Here is an 18510-nt window from a genome sequence, read left to right on the forward strand (position 1 = left end):
GTTCCTCCCAGTCAGGACATGTCTGTGTCTCCTCCTTCACAGGTGTGTCAGTAAGAACCAGTGAACAACAAGCTGTGAACTGTGGGAGCTGAGTCACTGCAGGGAGTGAACGAGAGGGGGAGGGAGCAGAGATCTGTTCCTGTTCAGAGTGAAGTGAACCTGTTCTATGCTCCTGGCACCAGCTGAAATGGCGCAGCAAGAAATTCAACTGGACAGAGAAAGATTCTGCTGTTCGATCTGTCTGGATCTACTGAAGGATTCGGTGATCACTGGCTGTGGACACAGCTACTGTATGAGCTGTGGCTAATGACCCACTGGGACAAAGAGGAGGAGAGAGGAAGCTACAGCTGCCCTCAGTGTAGACAGACCTTCACACCGAGGCCTGTCCTGGTGAAAAACACCATGTTTGCCAGATTTAGGTGGGAGGAGCTGAAGAAGACTGACTCCAAGCTGCTCCTGCTGATCACTGCTATGCTGGGACCTGAAGATGTGGTCAGATGTCTGCACTGGAGAAAACTGAAAGCTCAAGTCCTGTTTGAATTGTTTGGCCTCTATTGTGAAAACACTCCAAAACTCATCTTCAGTCATCAGCTCCATTGAAGAAGCACAAGCTGGTGGAGCCCTCGGAGAAGCTCCAGGAGAACATCTGCCTCGTCGATGAGGTGATGAAGATGTTCTGTCACACTGATCAGCAGTGTATCTGTTATCTCTGCTCAGATGAACATAAGTACTCACGACACAGTGTCAGCTGCAGCAGAAAGGACTGAGAGGCAGAGAGTATTTCAACAGGAGACAAACAACTAGCAGAGACCCAGGACACAGAGAAAGACGTGAAGCTGCTTCAACAGAAGGAGGGAGGCTGGCCAATGGCTCTGCTGATAAAGCAGTGAGGACAGTGAGAAGATCTTCAATGAGCTGATCCGTCTGCTGAGAAAGAAGCTCTGATGTGAAGCAGCAGATCAGATCCCAGCAGGAAACTGGAAGGAGTCGAGTCAGAGAGCTTCAGGAGAGACTGGAGCAGGAGATCACTGAGCTGAAGAGGAAAGACCATGAACTGAAGCAGCTCTCAGACACAGAGGATCACAACCAGTTTCTACACAACTACCCCTCACTGTCACCAATTAGTGAATCTACACACTCATCCAGCATCAGATCCGTCCCTGAGGAACTCTTGAGGACGTGACAGCAGCTGTGTCCCAGGTCAGAGGTCGACTACAGGACATTCTGAGTGAGACAGAGACAGAGATTTTACAGATTGTCTCAAGGGATGTTTTACTGCCACAAACTTATTTTCAGAGACCAGAGCTGACTTTAAGATATTCACAGGAAATCACACTGGATCCAAACACAGCAAACAAACATCTGTTATTATCTGAGGGAAACAGAAAAGTAACATTAATGAGTGAAGAACAGTCTTATTCTAATCACCCAGACAGATTCACACTGATAGGTGTCAGGTCCTGAGTAGAGAGAGAGTCTGACTGGATGTTGTTACTGGGAGGTGGAGATGAGGAGAGGAGGAGGAGGAGTTGAAGTAGCAGCCGGCATACAAGAATATCAGCAGAGCAGGAGACTCCAGATGAATTTGGATTAAATGATAAATCTTGGTCATTATATTGTAGAAACAGTTATATCTTTTCAAATACAACAGCATCAACACTCCAGTGTCAGGTCCTGTGTCCTCCAGAGTAGGAGGTACCTGGATCACAGCAGGTGTTCTGTCCTTCTACAGCGCTCTCTGACACCATGACTCTCCTCCACAGAGTCCAGACCACATTCACTCAGCCTCTCTATGCTGGAGTTGGGGCTTGATGATGATGTGAGACACAGCTGAGTTCTGTAAACTCAAATAGACTTGAGTCATTGAAAGCAGGATTAGGGATTCTGTGTTTAAATCTTTAACTTCTTTGTCTCCATGTTTGTTGATCAAAGTTCGCCGTGTAGGACGCTTCTGCTCCGCACAGAGATCAGCTGTCAATCAAACACTGACCTTCCTTATCACACACATATTCAGTTCTCACTTGTAAAGACAGAAATCTATAATTACACTGACATGAATGTGTTTGAAAGATCTAATCTTGCTGTTGTTTTCTAAATCAAAGTAGAAATCAGGTTGTGTGGATGTTTTAGAACCTGTATTGATCCTGATCCTCATCAATGAGCTGATTATTTGTTCTTTCTTTTCCACATGTGAGACGGAGCTGAAACAAACTGGATTGTGTGTCCATGAACTCACTGAACAAGAGTCACTGAACAGACTTTACTGATGAAATGATCAATGAACTCCAGAGCTGGCCAACATGTCCAACAGACCAACTTGCACTCTGCTGGATTTTACAGAGCATCAGTGGGCAGGGATGTTTGGCCGCCGCCTGTAAATGTGGAACTCATGAGCGGACACGGCTCATTCCCCTGTAAAGTGTGAATCCACTCGTCCTCGTTGTATTTATATATTTAGTAACGGGCATATTGATCTGCTGCTGCGAGGTTTCTGTTCTTTTTGATTCCTGATCTGGAACCAGCAGTTCCGCTGGACAGTGTCCTGATCGAGTCCTCTGAGGGTTTGTCCTGCAGCTCATCACATGTGTTTTTATACATGTGTATATTCATTTAAAATTGATATATGTGTAAAGCAATACAAATGTAATGTGTAGAAGAAGCTTGAAAGAAATAAAGAATAAACCAGTGTGTTCTTTTGTTCATTCCAGGATCTCATTCAAAGCTGATGGAGACAAAGTGAAACTCCTGTGAGAGAATAACTGAGGCAGTTTTCTCCTGAAACTCCACAAAACCTCAGTTTTCATGTTCAGTCTCTGTCTTTGCAGCTTTTCTGCACTAAAACAGCCTTTACCGCAGAGAAATGAGCAAAGTTTTCTGACTATTGATTTTCAAAATCCAGATCTTGTTTGTGATCTCAGGATGAAGAGAGTTCGTCACACAGATTTAAAGAAGTGGAGAAATAAATGGTTTCAGAAGTTTCAGGCAGACGTTGAGTTGAGTCCTGACACAAGCCATTGAGATATTGTGATGTTGTGACTTGAGGTCGTTGTGTTTATCGCTGTTGATTTTCATGAGGATGAAACTTCAAGCAACCAGTTTGTCGCGGTTACTTCAGTGTTTCACGTCATTACCTCAATGGACAGATTCTGGTCGCATAGCCTTGAATCAGACTGGATCAAAACTTTTGACACCAAATTTGTCTGAGGTTTAACCTACAAACAAACTTTACATGTTTGAAGAGGTTTTGTAATTTCTGCAGAGTTAAAACAGTAACGGTAAAACACTCAGATCAGGAACTTGAATTTAATTTGGGACTTCCATTTTGTTCTGTCACAGACAAACTTCATCAACTGTTTCAGAACAGAAAGAACTTTGGTGTCATTTGTATTATATATAGAAACAGTTTGAAGTTTATCATTTTCTTGATAGAAGCTGAACAGTTGTTGACATGGTTCCTTTGCTCTTTGTCATTGTTCTTCTAGAAATTCATTAACTTTGCTGTAAGTCTGTATCACCTCTGGCTGCATGCTGTTGTGTCAGCTCAGCTTTAACACTGAGGGGGACAGAGCTTTAGAAATAAGAGTCTGAGACTCTGAAACAACCTGAGGAAGATATGAGGCTGAGTCAGAAGCTTCCTTTAAATCCAAACTCAAACCTGCCGTTATCGTGACTACCATTTGATCTAATTTAGTTTAAAGTGTAACACATTACATTTCTGTCACCTGTAGTGTTTTTATATACTTTTACTCTTTCATACGTGTGTTTTAATGTATTTTTACTTGTGTTTTTTCGTTCGTGAAGCACTTTGTAAGTAGTTTTTATTCCATTGAAAAAAATTCGTAAATTTTTCTCGGAAACTTTGAAGAATGTGAATCTTACAACCTGTGCTGTTACGGGAGCTGGAATGAAAGGTTTTGTATTCTGAGTGTTTATTTTGTCCTCTTCTTTATTAAGAGTGTTTCGTTTTATTATCACCTCGTGTTTTGACTTCCTTTGTGTTTGTTTGTCGGAGTTGTTTCGGTGTCCCTGTGTTCTGTTTCCTGTTTTATTTTGTAGTCTCTGTTCCTAGTGTGTTTTCTTTCTTCACTTCCTGTCTGTGATTGTCTGCACCAGTCCTCATGTGTTCCACCTGTGTCCAATTGCCCCTGCCTTCCCTGTGTGTGTATATAAGTCTCTGTGCTCCACTTTGTCCTTGTCGGATCGTCGTCATTATGTCCTGTCCTCCTTTATCCCGTGTCTCCTGAACTCCTGTCCTCTTCTCCCGTGTGCTTTTGTTTCTTCAGTTTTGACTTTTGAGATTCCTGCATTTGTTATTTTTCTGTTAAGACTTTTTACCATTAAAAATACACTTTTTGTTAAAACTCTGCATCCTGGGTCCATCTGCCTCACCATCCCTGACACTGAATGTGACAGTTCCCAGAGCAACTATTCACTTTGAAATGTGTTAACACTGATAAAGAACTCACAACCAGCTCATCGTAGTGAAATGCAGTAAATCCTGAAACACCAACAACTTCTTCCTCAAACACAACCAGTTCCTCCCAGTCAGGATGTGTCTGTGTCTCCTCCCTTCACAGGTGTGTCAGTGTAAGAACCAGTGAACAACAAGCTGTGACCTGTGGGAGATGAGTCACTGCAGGAAGTGAACGAGAGGGGGAGGAGCAGAGATCTGTATCTGTTCAGAGGAAGTGAACCTGTTCTACAGTCTCTGGCACCAGCTGAAATGGCGCAGCAAGAAAATCAACTGGACAGAGAAAGATTCTGCTGTTCGATCTGTCTGATCTACTGGAAGGATCCGCACTACTGGCTGTGGACACAGCTACTGTATGAGCTGCATTAACACCCACTGGGACAATGAGGAGGGAGAGAGGAAGCTAAGCAGCTGCTCCTGAGTGGACAGACCTTCACACCGAGGCCTGTCCTGAGGAAAACACCATGCTTGTTGATTTAGTGGAGGAGCTGAAGAAGACTGGACTCCAAGCTGCTCCTGCTGATCACTATGCTGGACCTGGAAGATGTGGCCTGTGATGTCTGCACTGGGGAGAAAACTGAAAGCTCTCAAGTCCTGTTTGAATTGTTTATTCTCTTATTGTGAAAATACCTCCAGCCTCATCTTCTCAGTCACTGCTCCATTTAAGAAGCACAAGCTGGTGGAGCCTCGAGGCCTTCAGGAGAACATCTCCAGTTTCGCCACGATGAGGTGATGAAGATGCCTGGCCGCACTGATCAGCAGTAGATCGTTATCTCTGCCCTGATGAACATAGCGCCACGACACAGTGTCAGCTGCAGGAAAGGACTGAGAGGCAGAGAGAGCTCGGGCTGAGGAGACAAACAATCCAGCAGAGAGTCCAGGACATGTGAGAAAGATGTGAAGCTGCTTCAACAGAGTGAGGAGGCTGTCAATGGCTCTGCTGGATAAAGCAGTGAAGACAGTGGGAGAAGATCTTCACTGAGCTGATCCTGGCTCTGCTGAGAAAAGAAGCTCTGATGTGAAGCAGCAGATCAGATCCCAGCAGGAAACTGAGGTGAGTCGAGTCAGAGAGCTTCAGGAGAGACTGGAGCAGGAGATCACTGAGCTGAAGAGGAAAGACTCAGAACTGAAGCAGCTCTCAGACACAGAGGATCACACCCAGTTTCTACACAACTGGGCCTCTCACTGTCACCACTAGTGAATCTACACACTCATCCAGACTGTGGATCCGTCCTCTGAGGTACTTTTGAGGACTTGGACAGCAGCTGTGTCCCAGGTCAGAGGTCGACTACAGGACATTCTGAGTGAGACAGAGACAGAGATTTTGCAGATTGTGTCTCGTATGGATGTTTTACTGCCACAATCCAGAGCCAGAGACTAGAGCTGACTTAAAATATTCACAGGAAATCACACTGGATCCAAACACAGTAAACAAACGTGTCTTATTATCTGAGGGAAACAGAAAAGTAAAAGTAATGAGTGAAGAACTGTCTTATTCTAATCACCCAGACAGATTCACTGATAGGTGTCAGGTCCTGAGTAGAGAGAGTCTGACTGGACGATGTTACTGGGAGGTGAAGGTGGAGGTGGGAGGAGGAGGAGTTGAAGTAGCAGTCGCATACAAGAATATCAGCAGAGCAGGAAACTCAGATGAATGTGAATTTGGATTAAATGATAAATCTTGGTCATTATATTGTGATGTAAACATATATAACTTTTGTTACAACAGAATCGTGACTCCAGTGTCAGGTCCTGTGTCCTCCACAGTAGGAGTGTACCTGGATCACAGTGCAGGTGTTCTGTCCTTCTACAGCGTCTCTGGCACCATGACTCTCCTCCACAGAGTCCAGACCACATTCACTCAGCCTCTCTATGCTGGAGTTGGGCTTGATGATGATGGAGACACAGCTGAGTTCTGTAAACTCAAATAGACCTGAGTCATTAAAAGCAGTGATTTAGATTCTGTGTTTAAATCTTGAACTTCTTTGTCTCCATGTTTGTTGGATCGTGTTCGTCGTGGTGACGCTTTCGTCTGCAGACAGAGATCAGCTGTCATCCAAACACTGACCTTCCTTTATCAACAGTTATTCAGTTCTCACTTTGTAAAGACAGAAATCTATAATTACACTGACATGAATGTTTGAAAGATCTAATGTTGCTGTTGTTTAAATCAAAGTAGAAATCAGGTTGTGTGATGTTTAGGAACCTGTATTGATCCTGATCCTCATCAATGAGCTGATTATTTGTTCTTTTCTTTCCACATGTGAGACGGAGGTGAAACAAACTGATTATGTGTCCATGAAATCACTGAACAAGAGTCACTGAACAGACTTAATGATGAAATGATCAATGAACTCAGAGCGCCAACATGTCCAACAGACCAACTGCAATTTGCTGATTTACAGAGCATCAGTGTTATGGATGTTTGGTCACATTGTAAATGTGGAACCTGGTTTGTTTTTATCGCTCATCTCTGTAAAGTGTGAAATCCACTCGTCCTCGTTGTATTTACATATTTAGTGAACGGGGCATATTGATTCGTTACGCAGACAAGCTCGTTCTTTGATTTTCCTGATCTGGAACCAGCAGTTCCATTGACAGTGTCCTGATCGAGTCCTGAGGGTTTGTCCTGCAGCTCTCATCACATGTGTTTCTTATACATGTGATTATACATTTAAATTCTTATATATGTATAAAGCAATAAAAATGTAATGTGAAGAAGGTGAAAGTTGAAATAAAGAATAAATCCAGTCTGTTCTTTTGTCTCTGATTCCAGGATCTCATTCAAAGCTGATGGAGACAAAGTGAAACTCCCAGAGAGAATAACTGAGGCAGTTTCTCCTGAAACTCCACAAACCTCAAGCCATGTTCAGTCTCTGTCTTTGCAGCTTTTCTGCACTAAAACAGCCTATCGCAGAGAAATGAGCAAAGTTTTCTTCCACTGGCTGATTTTCAAAACTCCAGACTGTTTGTGATCTCAGTGGATGAAGAGAGTTCACACACAGATTTCAAAGAAGTGGAGAAATAATGGTTTGGTGAAGTTTCAGAGTGAAGACGTTATTGAGTCCTGAAACACGAGCCACATATTGGAGAGATATTGTGATGTTGTGACTGAGGTCGCTGTGTTTATCGTGCTGTTGATTTTCATGAGGATGAAACTTCACAACGGGTTTGCGGTTTGTTGCTTCAGTGTTTCACGCCGTTTCACCTCAATGACAGACGGAACTTGGTCACAGTTTGAATCCAGACTGGATCAAAACTTGACACCAAATTTGTCCCGAGGTTTAACCCACAAAACAAACTTTGCTGCTTGGAAGAGGTTTTGTAATTTCTAAGAGTTAAACAGTAAACGGTAAAACACCAGGATCAGGTTCCTGACGACTGGATCGATTCCTGCTCACACAGACAGTCTCAACAACTGTTTCAGAATGAAAGAACTTTGGTGTCACTTATTATATAGAAACAGTTTGAGCAGTTTATCACTTTCTTTGATAGAAGCTGAACAGTTGTTGACATGGTTCCTTTGCTCTTTTGTCATTGTTCTTCTTTAGAACTCCATTAACTTTGCTGTAAGTCTGTATCACCTCTGGCTGCATGTGCTGTTAAACAGCTCAGCTTAACACTGAGGGGGACAGAGCTTTTAGAAATAAGAGTCTGAGACTCTGAAACAACCTGGAGGAAATACAGCAGGCTGAGTCAGAAGCTTCCCTTTAAATCCAAACTTCAAACGTGTTATCGTACCACGATTTGATCTAATTCCTAGTTTTTAAAGTGTGGTCACGATTACATTTCTGTCACCTGTAGTGTTTTTATACTTTTACTCTTCATACGTGTGTTTTAATGTATTTTTACTTGTGTTTTCTGTTCGTGAAGCACTTTGTAAGTTGGTTTTATTCCATTGAAAAGATCTAACTTTTCTGAAACTTTGAAGAATGTGAATATTACAACCTGTGCTGTTGTGAGCTGAATGTGACAGTTCCCAGAGCAACTATTCACTTGGAATGTGATAAACACAGATAAAAACTCACAACCAGCTCCTCCCAGTCAGGACATGTCTGTGTCTCCTCCTTCACAGGTGTGTTTAGTAAGAACCAAAGTGGAACAACAAGCTGTGAACTGTGGGAGCTGAGTCACTGCAGGAAGTGAACGAGAGGGGAGGAGCAGAGATCTGCCCTTGCTCAGAGGAAGTGAACCTGCTCCTACAGTCTCTGGCACCAGCTGGAAATGGCGCAGCAAGAAATTCAAACTGGACAGAGAAAGATTCTGCTGTTCGATCTGTCTGACTCACTGAAGGATCCGCACCACAGCCGTGGGACACAGCTACTGTATGAGCTGTATTACACTCCACTGGGACAAAGAGGAGGAGAGAGAGGCCAACAGCTGCTCCTCAGTGTAGACAGACCTTCACACTGAGGCCTGTCCTGGTGAAAAACACCAGTGTTAGGCTGATTTAGTGGAGGAGCTGAAGAAGACTGGACCCAAGCTGCTCCTGCTGATCACTGCATGCTGGACCTGGAAGATGCCTGCATGTCTGCACTGGAGAAAACTGAAAGCTTCGGGAAGTCCTGTTTAGTTTGAGCCAATTTTATTGTGAAAAACACCCCAGCCTCATCTTCAGTCAGCTCCATTGAAGAAGCATTAGCTGGTGGAGCCCCCGGAGAAGCCCAGGAGAACATCTGCTCAGCCACGATGAGGGGATGAAGATGTTCTGCCGCACTGATCAGCAGTGTGATCTATCTCGCCCTGTGGATAACATGATCACACAGTGTCAGTCATGGCAGAAAGGACTGGAGAGGCAGAGGCAGAGCTCGGGCTGAGGAGACAAACAATCCAGCAGAGAGTCCAGGACACAGAGAAAGATGGAAGCTGCTTCAACAGGAGGAGGGAGGCCATCAATGGCTCTGCTGATGAAGCAGTGGAGGACAGTGAGAAGATCTTCACTGAGCTGATCCGCCTGCTGGGGAGCAGAAGCCTTGATGTGAAGCAGCAGATCAGATCCCAGGAGGTAACTGAAGTGAGTCGAGTCAGAGGGCTTCAGGAGAGACTGGAGCGAGTGAGATCACTGGGCGCTGAAGAGGAAAGACCATGAACTGAAGCAGTTCGCAGACACAGAGGATCACACCCAGTTTCTACACAACTACCCTCACTGTCACGCAGTGAATCACACTCATCCAGACTGTGGATCCGTCCTGAGGCTTTGAGGACGTGACAGCAGCTGTGTCCTGTGGTCAGAGGTCGACTACAGACATTTGAGGAGACAGAGACAAAGATTTTACAGATTTTGTCCCCAAGTGAGGCTTACTGCCACAACCAGAGATGAAGAAATGATTTAACTTTTAAAATATTCAGAAAATCACACTGATCCAGACACAGCACAGCTAAGACATCTGTTATTATCTGAGGGAAAACAGAAAACACGTATGAGTGAAGATCTGTCTTATTCTTATCACCCAGACAGATTCACTGATAGGTGTCAGGTCCTGAGTAGAGAGAGTCTGACTGGGCCTTGTTACTGGGAGGTGAAGATGAGGAGAGGAAGAGGAGTTGAAGTAGCAGTCACATACAAGAATATCAGCAGAGCAGGATACTCAGATGAATGTGTATTTGGATTAAATGATAAATCTTGGTCATTATCTTGTCATGGAAACAGTTATAAATTTCATTACAACAGCATCAAGACTCCAGTGTCAGGTCCTGTGTCCTCCAGAGTAGAGGTACCTGGATCACAGTGCAGGTGTTCTGTCCTTCTACAGTTTCTGACACCATATGACTCCTCCTCCACAGAGTCCAGACCACATTCACTCAGCCTCTCTATGCTGGAGTTGGGCTTGATGATGATGGAGCCACAGCTGAGTTGTGTAAACTCAAACAGACTAGTCATTAAAAGCAGTGATTAGATTCTGTACAATCTTTAACTTCTTCTGTCTCCATGTTTGTTGATCGTGTCTGTCGTGGTGACGCTTCTGCTCCGCACAGAGATCAGCTGTCAATCAAACACTTTGGACCTTCCTTTTATCACATATCTGCTCTACCTTCAAAGACAGAAATCTATAATTACACTGACATGAATGTGTTTGAAAGAACTGATGTTGTTTTCAATCAAAGTAGAAATCAGGTTGTGTGATGTTTTAGAACCTGTATTGATCCTGATCCCTACTGCTGAGATGATTATTTGTTCTTTCTTTTCCATACATGTGAGACGGAGGTGAAACAAACTGATTGTGTGTCCATGAAATCACTGAACAAGAGTCACTGAACAGACTTTACTGATGAAGTGATCAATGAACTCAGAGCTGGGCTGCCAACAGGTCCATGACCAACCAAATGGGTTGGATTCTACAGAGCATCAGTGTTATGGATGTTTGGTCACACAAACTGTGGAACCTGGTTTGTTTTTATCATTGCCTATCTCTGTAGTATGTGGAACCACCTGGCCCTCAAGTAGATTTACATATTTTTAGTGAACGAGCATATTGATCTGCTGCTTAGGTTTCTGTTCTTTTTGATTTTCCTGATCTGAACCAGCAGTTCCATTGGACAGTGTCCTGACTGCAGTCCTCTGAGGCCTAGTCCTGCAGCTCTCATCACATGTGTTTATATGATGTGTGCATGTTTAAATTCTTGTTATATATAAAGCAATAAAAATGTAATGTGAAGAAGCTGAAAGTTGAAATAAAGAATAAATCCAGTCTGTTCTTTGTCTTCATTCCAGGATCTCATTCAAAGCTGATGGAGACAAAGTGAAACTCCTGGGGAGAGAATACCCTGAGGCAGTTTCTCCTGAAACTCCACAAAACCTCAGTTTTCATGTTCAGTCTCTGTCTTTGCAGCTTTTCTCTGCACCAAAACAGCTTCATCGCAGATGAGCAAAGTTTTCTTCCACTCGCTGATTTTCAAACCCAGATTGTTTGTGATCTCAGTGGATAAAGAGAGTTCGCCACACAGATTTAAAGAAGTGAGAAACACTGGCTTGCAGCAAAGGAAGACGTTGAGCTGAGTCCTCATTACCACGTCACATATTGGGAGATATTGTGAGATGTTGTGGACTTGAGGTCGCTCCGCTTATCGTGTTGCTGGATTTTCATGAGGATGAAACTTCACAACGGGTTTGTCAAGCTGCTTCAGTGTTTCACGTCAGTCACCTCTAATGGACAGACGCCTTGGTCGTACAGTTTGAACCAGACTGGATCAAACTGCTCAGACACCAAACGGTCCAGGTTTAACCCACAAAACAAACTTTGCTGCTTTGGAAGAGGTTCTGTAATTTCTGCAGAGTTAAAACAGTAAACGGTAAAAACACCAGGATCAGGTTCCTGACGACTGGGATCGATTCTTTGTTCTCACACAGACAAACTTCATCAACTGTTTCAGAACAGAAAGAACTTTGGTGTCACTTGTATTATATAGAAACAGTTTGAGCAGTTTATCACTTTCTTGATAGAAGCTGAACAGTTGTTGACATGGTTCCTTTGCTCTTTGTCATTGTTCTTCTTCAGAACTCCATTAACTTTGCTGTAAAGTCTGTATCTCTGGCTGCATGTGCTGTTGTAACAGCTCGGGGCTTAATAATTGAGGGGGACAGATTTTTAGAAATAAGAGAGTCTGAGACTTGGAAACAACCTGAGGAAATACAGCAGGCTTGAGCTGCCAGAAGCTTCCTTTAAATCCAAACTTCAAACGTGCTGTTATCGTACTAATGCATTTGATCTAATTCTAGTTTTTGAAGTGTGGTCATGATTACATTTCTGTCACCTGTAGTGTTTTTATACTTTGACTTTTCTTACACGTGTGTTTTAATGCATTTTTACTTGTGTTTTTCATTTTTTTTCAGAAGCACTTGTAAGCGTTTTATTCCATTGAAAAGATTCGTTAACTTTCTGAAACTTTGAAGAATGAATCTTACAACCTGTGCTGTTGTGAGCTAATGTGACAGTTCCCAGAGCAACTATTCACTTGAAATGTGATAACACAGATAAAACTCACAAACCAGCTCCTCCCAGTCAGGACATGTCTGTGTCTCCTCCCTTTCACAGGTGTGGTAAGCTAGTGTAAGAACCAGTGAACAACAAGCTGTGAACTGGAGCTGAGTCACTGCAGGAAGTGGGAACTTGAGAGGGGGAGAGCAGAGATTCTGTTCCTGTTCAGAGGAAGTGAACTCTGTCTGCTGGTCTCTGGCACCAGCTGAAATGGCGCAGCAAGAAATCGGAACTGGACAGAGAAAGATTCTGCTGTTCGATCTGTCTGGATCTACTGAAGGATCCGGTGACTACTTGGCCGTGGACAGCTACTATATGAGCTGTATTAACACCCACTGGGACAAAGAGGAGGAGAGAGGAAGGCAGTTGCCTCAGTGTAGACAGACCTTCACCGAGGCTCGTCCTGGGAAAAACACCATGTTAGCTGATTTATGGAGGAGCTGAAGAAGACTGGACTCCAAGCTGCTCCTGCTGATCACTGCTATGCTGGGACCTGAAGATGTGGCCTGTGATGTCTGCACTGGGAGAAAACGAAAGCTCTCAAGTCCTGTTTGGTTTGTTTGGCCTCTTATTGCAGAAAACACCTCCAGCGTCATCTTCAGTCAGCTCCATTTAAGAAGCACAAGCTGGTGGGAGCCTCAGGGAGAAGTCCAGGAGAACATCTGCCTCGCCACGATGAGGTGATGAAGATATCGCCGTGACTGATCACAGGTATCTGTTATCTCTGCCTGTGGATGAACATAAAGACCACTACACAGTGTCAGCTGCAGCAGAAAGGACTGAGAGGCAGAGAGAGCTCGGGCTGAGGGAGACAAACAATCCAGCAGAGAGTCCAGGACACAGAGAGAAAGATGTGCTGCTTCCACAGGAGGTGGAGGTCACACGGCTCTGCTGATAGCAGTGGAGGACAGTGAGAAGACCACTGAGCTGATCCGTCTGCTGGAGAAAAGAAGCTCTGATGTGAAGCAGCAGATCAGATCCCAGCAGGAAACTGAAGTGAGTCGAAGCCAGAGAGTCACAGGAGAGACTGGAGCAGGAGATCACTGAGCTGAAGAGGAAAGACTCATGAACTGGAAGCAGCTCTCTCCAGACACAGATAGATCAACCAGTTTCTACACAACTACCCCTCACTGTCACCACTCAGTGGATCTACACACTCATCCAGCATCAGGATCCGTCCTCCTAGTAGACCTCTGAGGACGTGACAGCAGCTGTGTCCCAGGTCAGAGGTCGACTACAGGACATTCTGAGTGAGACAGAGACAGAGATTTTACAGATTGTGTCTCAAGTGGATGTTTTACTGCCAATAACTAGAGCCAGAGACCAGAGCTGACTTTAAGATATTCACAGAAATCACACTCGGGATCCAAAACACAGAACAAACACTGCTATTATCTGAGAGAAACAGTAAGTAACATTAATGTGAGAGAAGATCAGTTCATATTCTCAATCACCTGTGACAGATTCACTGATAGGTGTCAGGTCCTGAGTAGAGAGAGTCTGACTGACCTTGTTACTGGAGGTGGGGGTGGGGGAGAAGAGTGAGGAGTTGAAGTAGCAGTCACATACAAGAATATCAGCAGAGCAGGAGACTGTGAATGGATTTGGATTAAAATGGGATAAATCTTGGTCATTATCTTGTGGTGGAAACAGTTATATCTTTATTACAGCATCATGACTCCAGTGTCAGGTCCTCGGCCCTCCAGAGTAGGAGTGTACCTGGATCAGTGCAGGTGTTCTGTCCTTCTACAGAGTCTCTGACACTATGACTTCCACAGAGTCCAGACCACATTCACTCAGCTCTATGCTGGAGTGGGGCTTTATTATCCTGGAGCCACAGCTGAGTTCTGTAAACTCAAATAGACTCGAGTCATTAAAAGCAGTGATTTAGATTCTGTGTTTAAATCTTGGAACTTCTCTTTTGTCCCATGTTTGCTGATCAAAGTTCGCCGTGGTGGACGCTTCTGCCCGCACAGAGATCAGCGCTGTCAACTCAAACACTGACTCCTTTATCACACATATTCAGTTCTCACTTTGTAAAGACAGAGAACTATAATACACCGACATGAAATGTGTTTGAAAGATCTAATCTTGCTGTTGTTTTCTAAATCAAAGAGAAATCAGGTTGTGTGATGTTTTAGAACCTGTATTGATCCTGATCCTCATCAATGAGCTGATTATTTGTTCTTTCTTTCCACATGTGAGACGGAGCTGAAACAAACTGATTGTGTGTCCATGAACTCACTGAACAAGAGTCACTGAACAGACTTTACTGATGAAATGATCAATGAACTCAGAGCTGCCAACATGTCCAACAGACCAACTGCATCTCTGCTGGGATTTTCCCAGAGCATCAGTGTTATGGATGTTTGGTCACATTGTAAATGTGGAACCTGGGTTTGTTTTACTACTGCCTCATTCTGTAAATGGGTAAAGTGTGAATCCACTGTCTCGTTGTATTTACATATTTAGTGGAACGGGCATATTGATCTGCTGCCGTGTAGGTTTCTGTTCTTTTTGATTTCTCCTGATCTGAACCAGCAGTTCCATTGACAGTGTCCTGATCGAGTCCTCTGAGGGTTTGTCCTGCAGCTCTCATCACATGTGTTTTATACATGTGTATATTCATTTAAATCTCTTATATATGTGTAAAGCAATACAAAATGTAATGTGTGAAGAAGCTGAAAAGTTGAAATAAAGAATAAATCCAGTGTGTTCTTTGTCTTCATTCCAGGATCTCATTCCCAAAGCTGATGGAGACAAAGTGAAACTCCCTGTGAGAGAATAACTGAGGTAGTTTCCTCCTGAAACTCACAAACCTCAGTTTTCATGAAACTAGTCTCTGCTCCTTGCAGCTTTTCTGCACTAAACAGCTTCATCGTGAGAAATGAGCAAAGTTTTCTTCCACTGGCTGATTTTCAAAATCCAGATCTTGTTTAGATCTCTAGTGGATGAAGAGAGTTCATTTACACAGATTTAAAGAAGTGGAGAAATAATGGTTTGGGTGGGGTTTCAGGGTGAAGACGCGAGTTGAGTCCTGACACACAAGCCACATATATTGGAGATATTGTGATGTTGTGGACTTGAGGTCAAAGTAGTTTATCGTGCTGTTGATTTTCATGAGGATGAAACTCACAACGAGTTTGTCGCGGTTAAGTTTCGTGCGTTTCACGCTGTCACACCCTCACGGATAGACTCTGGGTCGTGGGCTAGTTTGAATCCAGACTGATCAAAACTGCTTGACACCAAATTTGTCCAGGTTTAAATCCCAATAAACAAACTTTGCTGCTTGAAGAGGTTTCAGAATTTCTGCAGAGTTAAAACAGTAAACTGGTAAAAACACTCAGGATCAGGTTCCTTGACGACTGGGATCGATTCTTGTTCTCGTCACAGACAAACTTCATCAACTGTTTCAGAACAGAAAGAACTTTGGTGTCACTTGTATTATATAGAAACAGTTTGAGCAGTTTATCACTTTCTTTGATAGAAGCTGAACAGTTGTTGACATGGTTCCTTTGCTCTTTGTCATTGTTCTTCTTCAGAACTCCATTAATCCTTTGCTGTAAGTCTGTATCACCTCTGGCTGCATGTGCTAAGTTGTAACAGCTCAGCTTAACACTGAGGGGACAGAGCTAGAAATAAGAGTCTGAGACTCTGAAACAACCTGAGGAAATACAGCAGTATTGTCAGAAGCTTCCTTTAAATCCAAACTTCAAACCTGCTGTTATCGTACTACGATTTGATCTAATTCTAGTTTGAAAGTGTGGTCACGAGACACATTTCCTGTCACCTGTAGTGTTTTTTATACTTTTTACTCTTTCATACGTGTGTTTTAATGTATTTTTACTTGTGTTTTTCGTCATGGAAGCACTTTGTAAGTTGTTTTTTATTCCATTGAAAAGATTCGTAACTTTTCTGGAAACTTTGAAGAATTTAATATTACAACCTGTGCTGTTGTGAGCTGAATGTGACAGTTCCCAGAGCAACTATTCACTTTGGAAATGTGATAACACAGATAAAAACTCACAACCAGCTCCTCCTCTAGTCAGGATGTGTCTGTGTCTCCCTCCCTTCACAGATGTGTAAGTGTAAGAACCAGTGAACAAACAAGCTGTGAACTGTGGGAGCTGGAGTCACTGCAGGAAGTGAACGAGAGGGGGAGGAGCAGAGATCTGTTCCTGTTCATAGGAAGTGAAACTGTTCTACAGTCATCACCAGCTGAAATGGCGCAAGCAAGAAACTAACTGACAGAGAAATGTTCTGGTTGTCTTCGATTCGTCTGGATCTACTGGAAGGATCCAGTGGTTACTGTTGTGGACACAGCTACTGTAAGAGCTGTATTAACACTCACTGGGACAATGGGGAGGAGAGAGGAAGCAAGCAGTTGCTCAGTGTAGACAGACCTTCACACCGAGGCCTGTCCTGTGAAAACACCATGTTAGCTGATTTAGTGGGAGGAGCTAAAGAAGACTGACCTGCCGCTCCTGCCGGGATCACTGCTGCTGGACCCGAAGATGTGGCATGATGTCTGCACTGGGAGAAAACGGAAAGCTCTCAAGTCCTGTTTGAATTGTTTGGCTCTTATTGTGAAAAACACCTCCAGCCTCATCTTCAGTCAGCTCCATTTAAGAAGCACAAGCTGGTGGAGCCTCGGAGAAGCTCCAGGAGAACATCTGCTCGTCACGATGAGGTGATGAAGATGGGGTGCTCTGTCACACTGATCAGCAGTGGTCTGTTATCTCTGCTCTGTGGATGAACATAAAGACCACGACACAGTGTCAGCTGCAGCAGAAAGGACTGGAGAGGCAGAGAGAGCTCGGCTGAGGAGACAAACAATCCAGCAGAGTCCAGGACACAGAGAAAGATGTGGAAGCTGCTTCAACAGGAGGAGGAGGCCATCAATGGTTCTGCTGATAAAGCAGTGGAGGACAGTGAGAAGATGTTCACTGAGCTGATCCGTCTGCTGGAGAAAAGCCTGGATGTGAAGCAGCAGATCAGGGATCCCAGCAGCAAACTGAAGTGAGTCGAAGCCAGAGAGCTTCAGGAGAGACTGGCGTGAGATCACTGAGCTGAAGAGGAAAGACCATGAACTGAAGCAGCTCTCAGACACAGAGGATCACAACCAGTTTCTACACAGCCACTCCTCACTGCCACCACTCAGTGAATCTACACACTCATCCAGCATCAGGATCCGTCCTCTGAGGACCTTGGAGGATCGTGACAGCAGCTGTGTCCCAGGCCAGAGGTCGACTACAGGGACATTCTGAGGAGACAGAGACAGAGATTTTACAGATTGTGTCTCATGGGATGTTTTACTGCCAGCAACCAGAGCCAGAGACCTCAGGAGCTGACTTCTTTAAGATATCTACAGGAAATCACACTGATCCAAACACAGTAAACAAACATGTGTTATTATCTGAGGGAAACAGAAAAGTAAACACGTATGATTAAAGATCAGTTCATTCTAATCACCCAGACAGATTCACTGATAGGTGTCAGTCCTGAGAGAGAGTCTGACTGGACCTTGTTACTGGGAGGTGGGGGTGGGGGAGAAGAGGAGGAGTTGAAGTAGCAGTCATTATACAAGAATATCAGAAGAGCAGGAGACTCAGGTGAATGTGTATTTGACAAATGATAAATCTTGTCATTATATTGGTGGAAACAGTTATATCTTTCATTACAACAGCATCATGACCTGTGTCAGTCCTCGCCCCAGAGTAGGAGGTACCTGGATCACAGTGCAGGTGCCCTGGTCCTTCTACAGCGTCTCTGGCACCATGACTTCCTCCACAGAGTCCAGACCACATTCACTCAGCCTCTCTATGCTGGAGAGTTGGGCTTTGAGGATGATAAGGCCACAGCTGAGTTCTGTAAACTCAACAGACTCGAGTCATTAAAAGCAGTGATTTAGATTCGTGTTTAAATCTTGGAACTTCTTCTGTCTCCATGTTTGTTGATCAAAGTTCGCCGTGGTGACGCTTTCACCCGCACAGAGATCAGCTGTCAATCAAAACACTGACCTTCCTTTATCACACATATTCAGTTCTCACTTGTAAAGACAGA

At 43.9% G+C, this 18510-nt stretch overlaps 1 pseudogene; it reads left to right on the plus strand.

The window, feature by feature from the left end:
• Window positions 1-665: 665 nt before the first annotated feature.
• Window positions 666-6402, plus strand: LOC124851860 (annotated as a pseudogene).
• Window positions 6403-18510: the final 12108 nt, after the last annotated feature.

Source organism: Hippoglossus stenolepis, chromosome 5 (genome assembly GCF_022539355.2).
Source record: "Hippoglossus stenolepis isolate QCI-W04-F060 chromosome 5, HSTE1.2, whole genome shotgun sequence".
NCBI classification, from domain to species: domain Eukaryota; kingdom Metazoa; phylum Chordata; class Actinopteri; order Pleuronectiformes; family Pleuronectidae; genus Hippoglossus; species Hippoglossus stenolepis.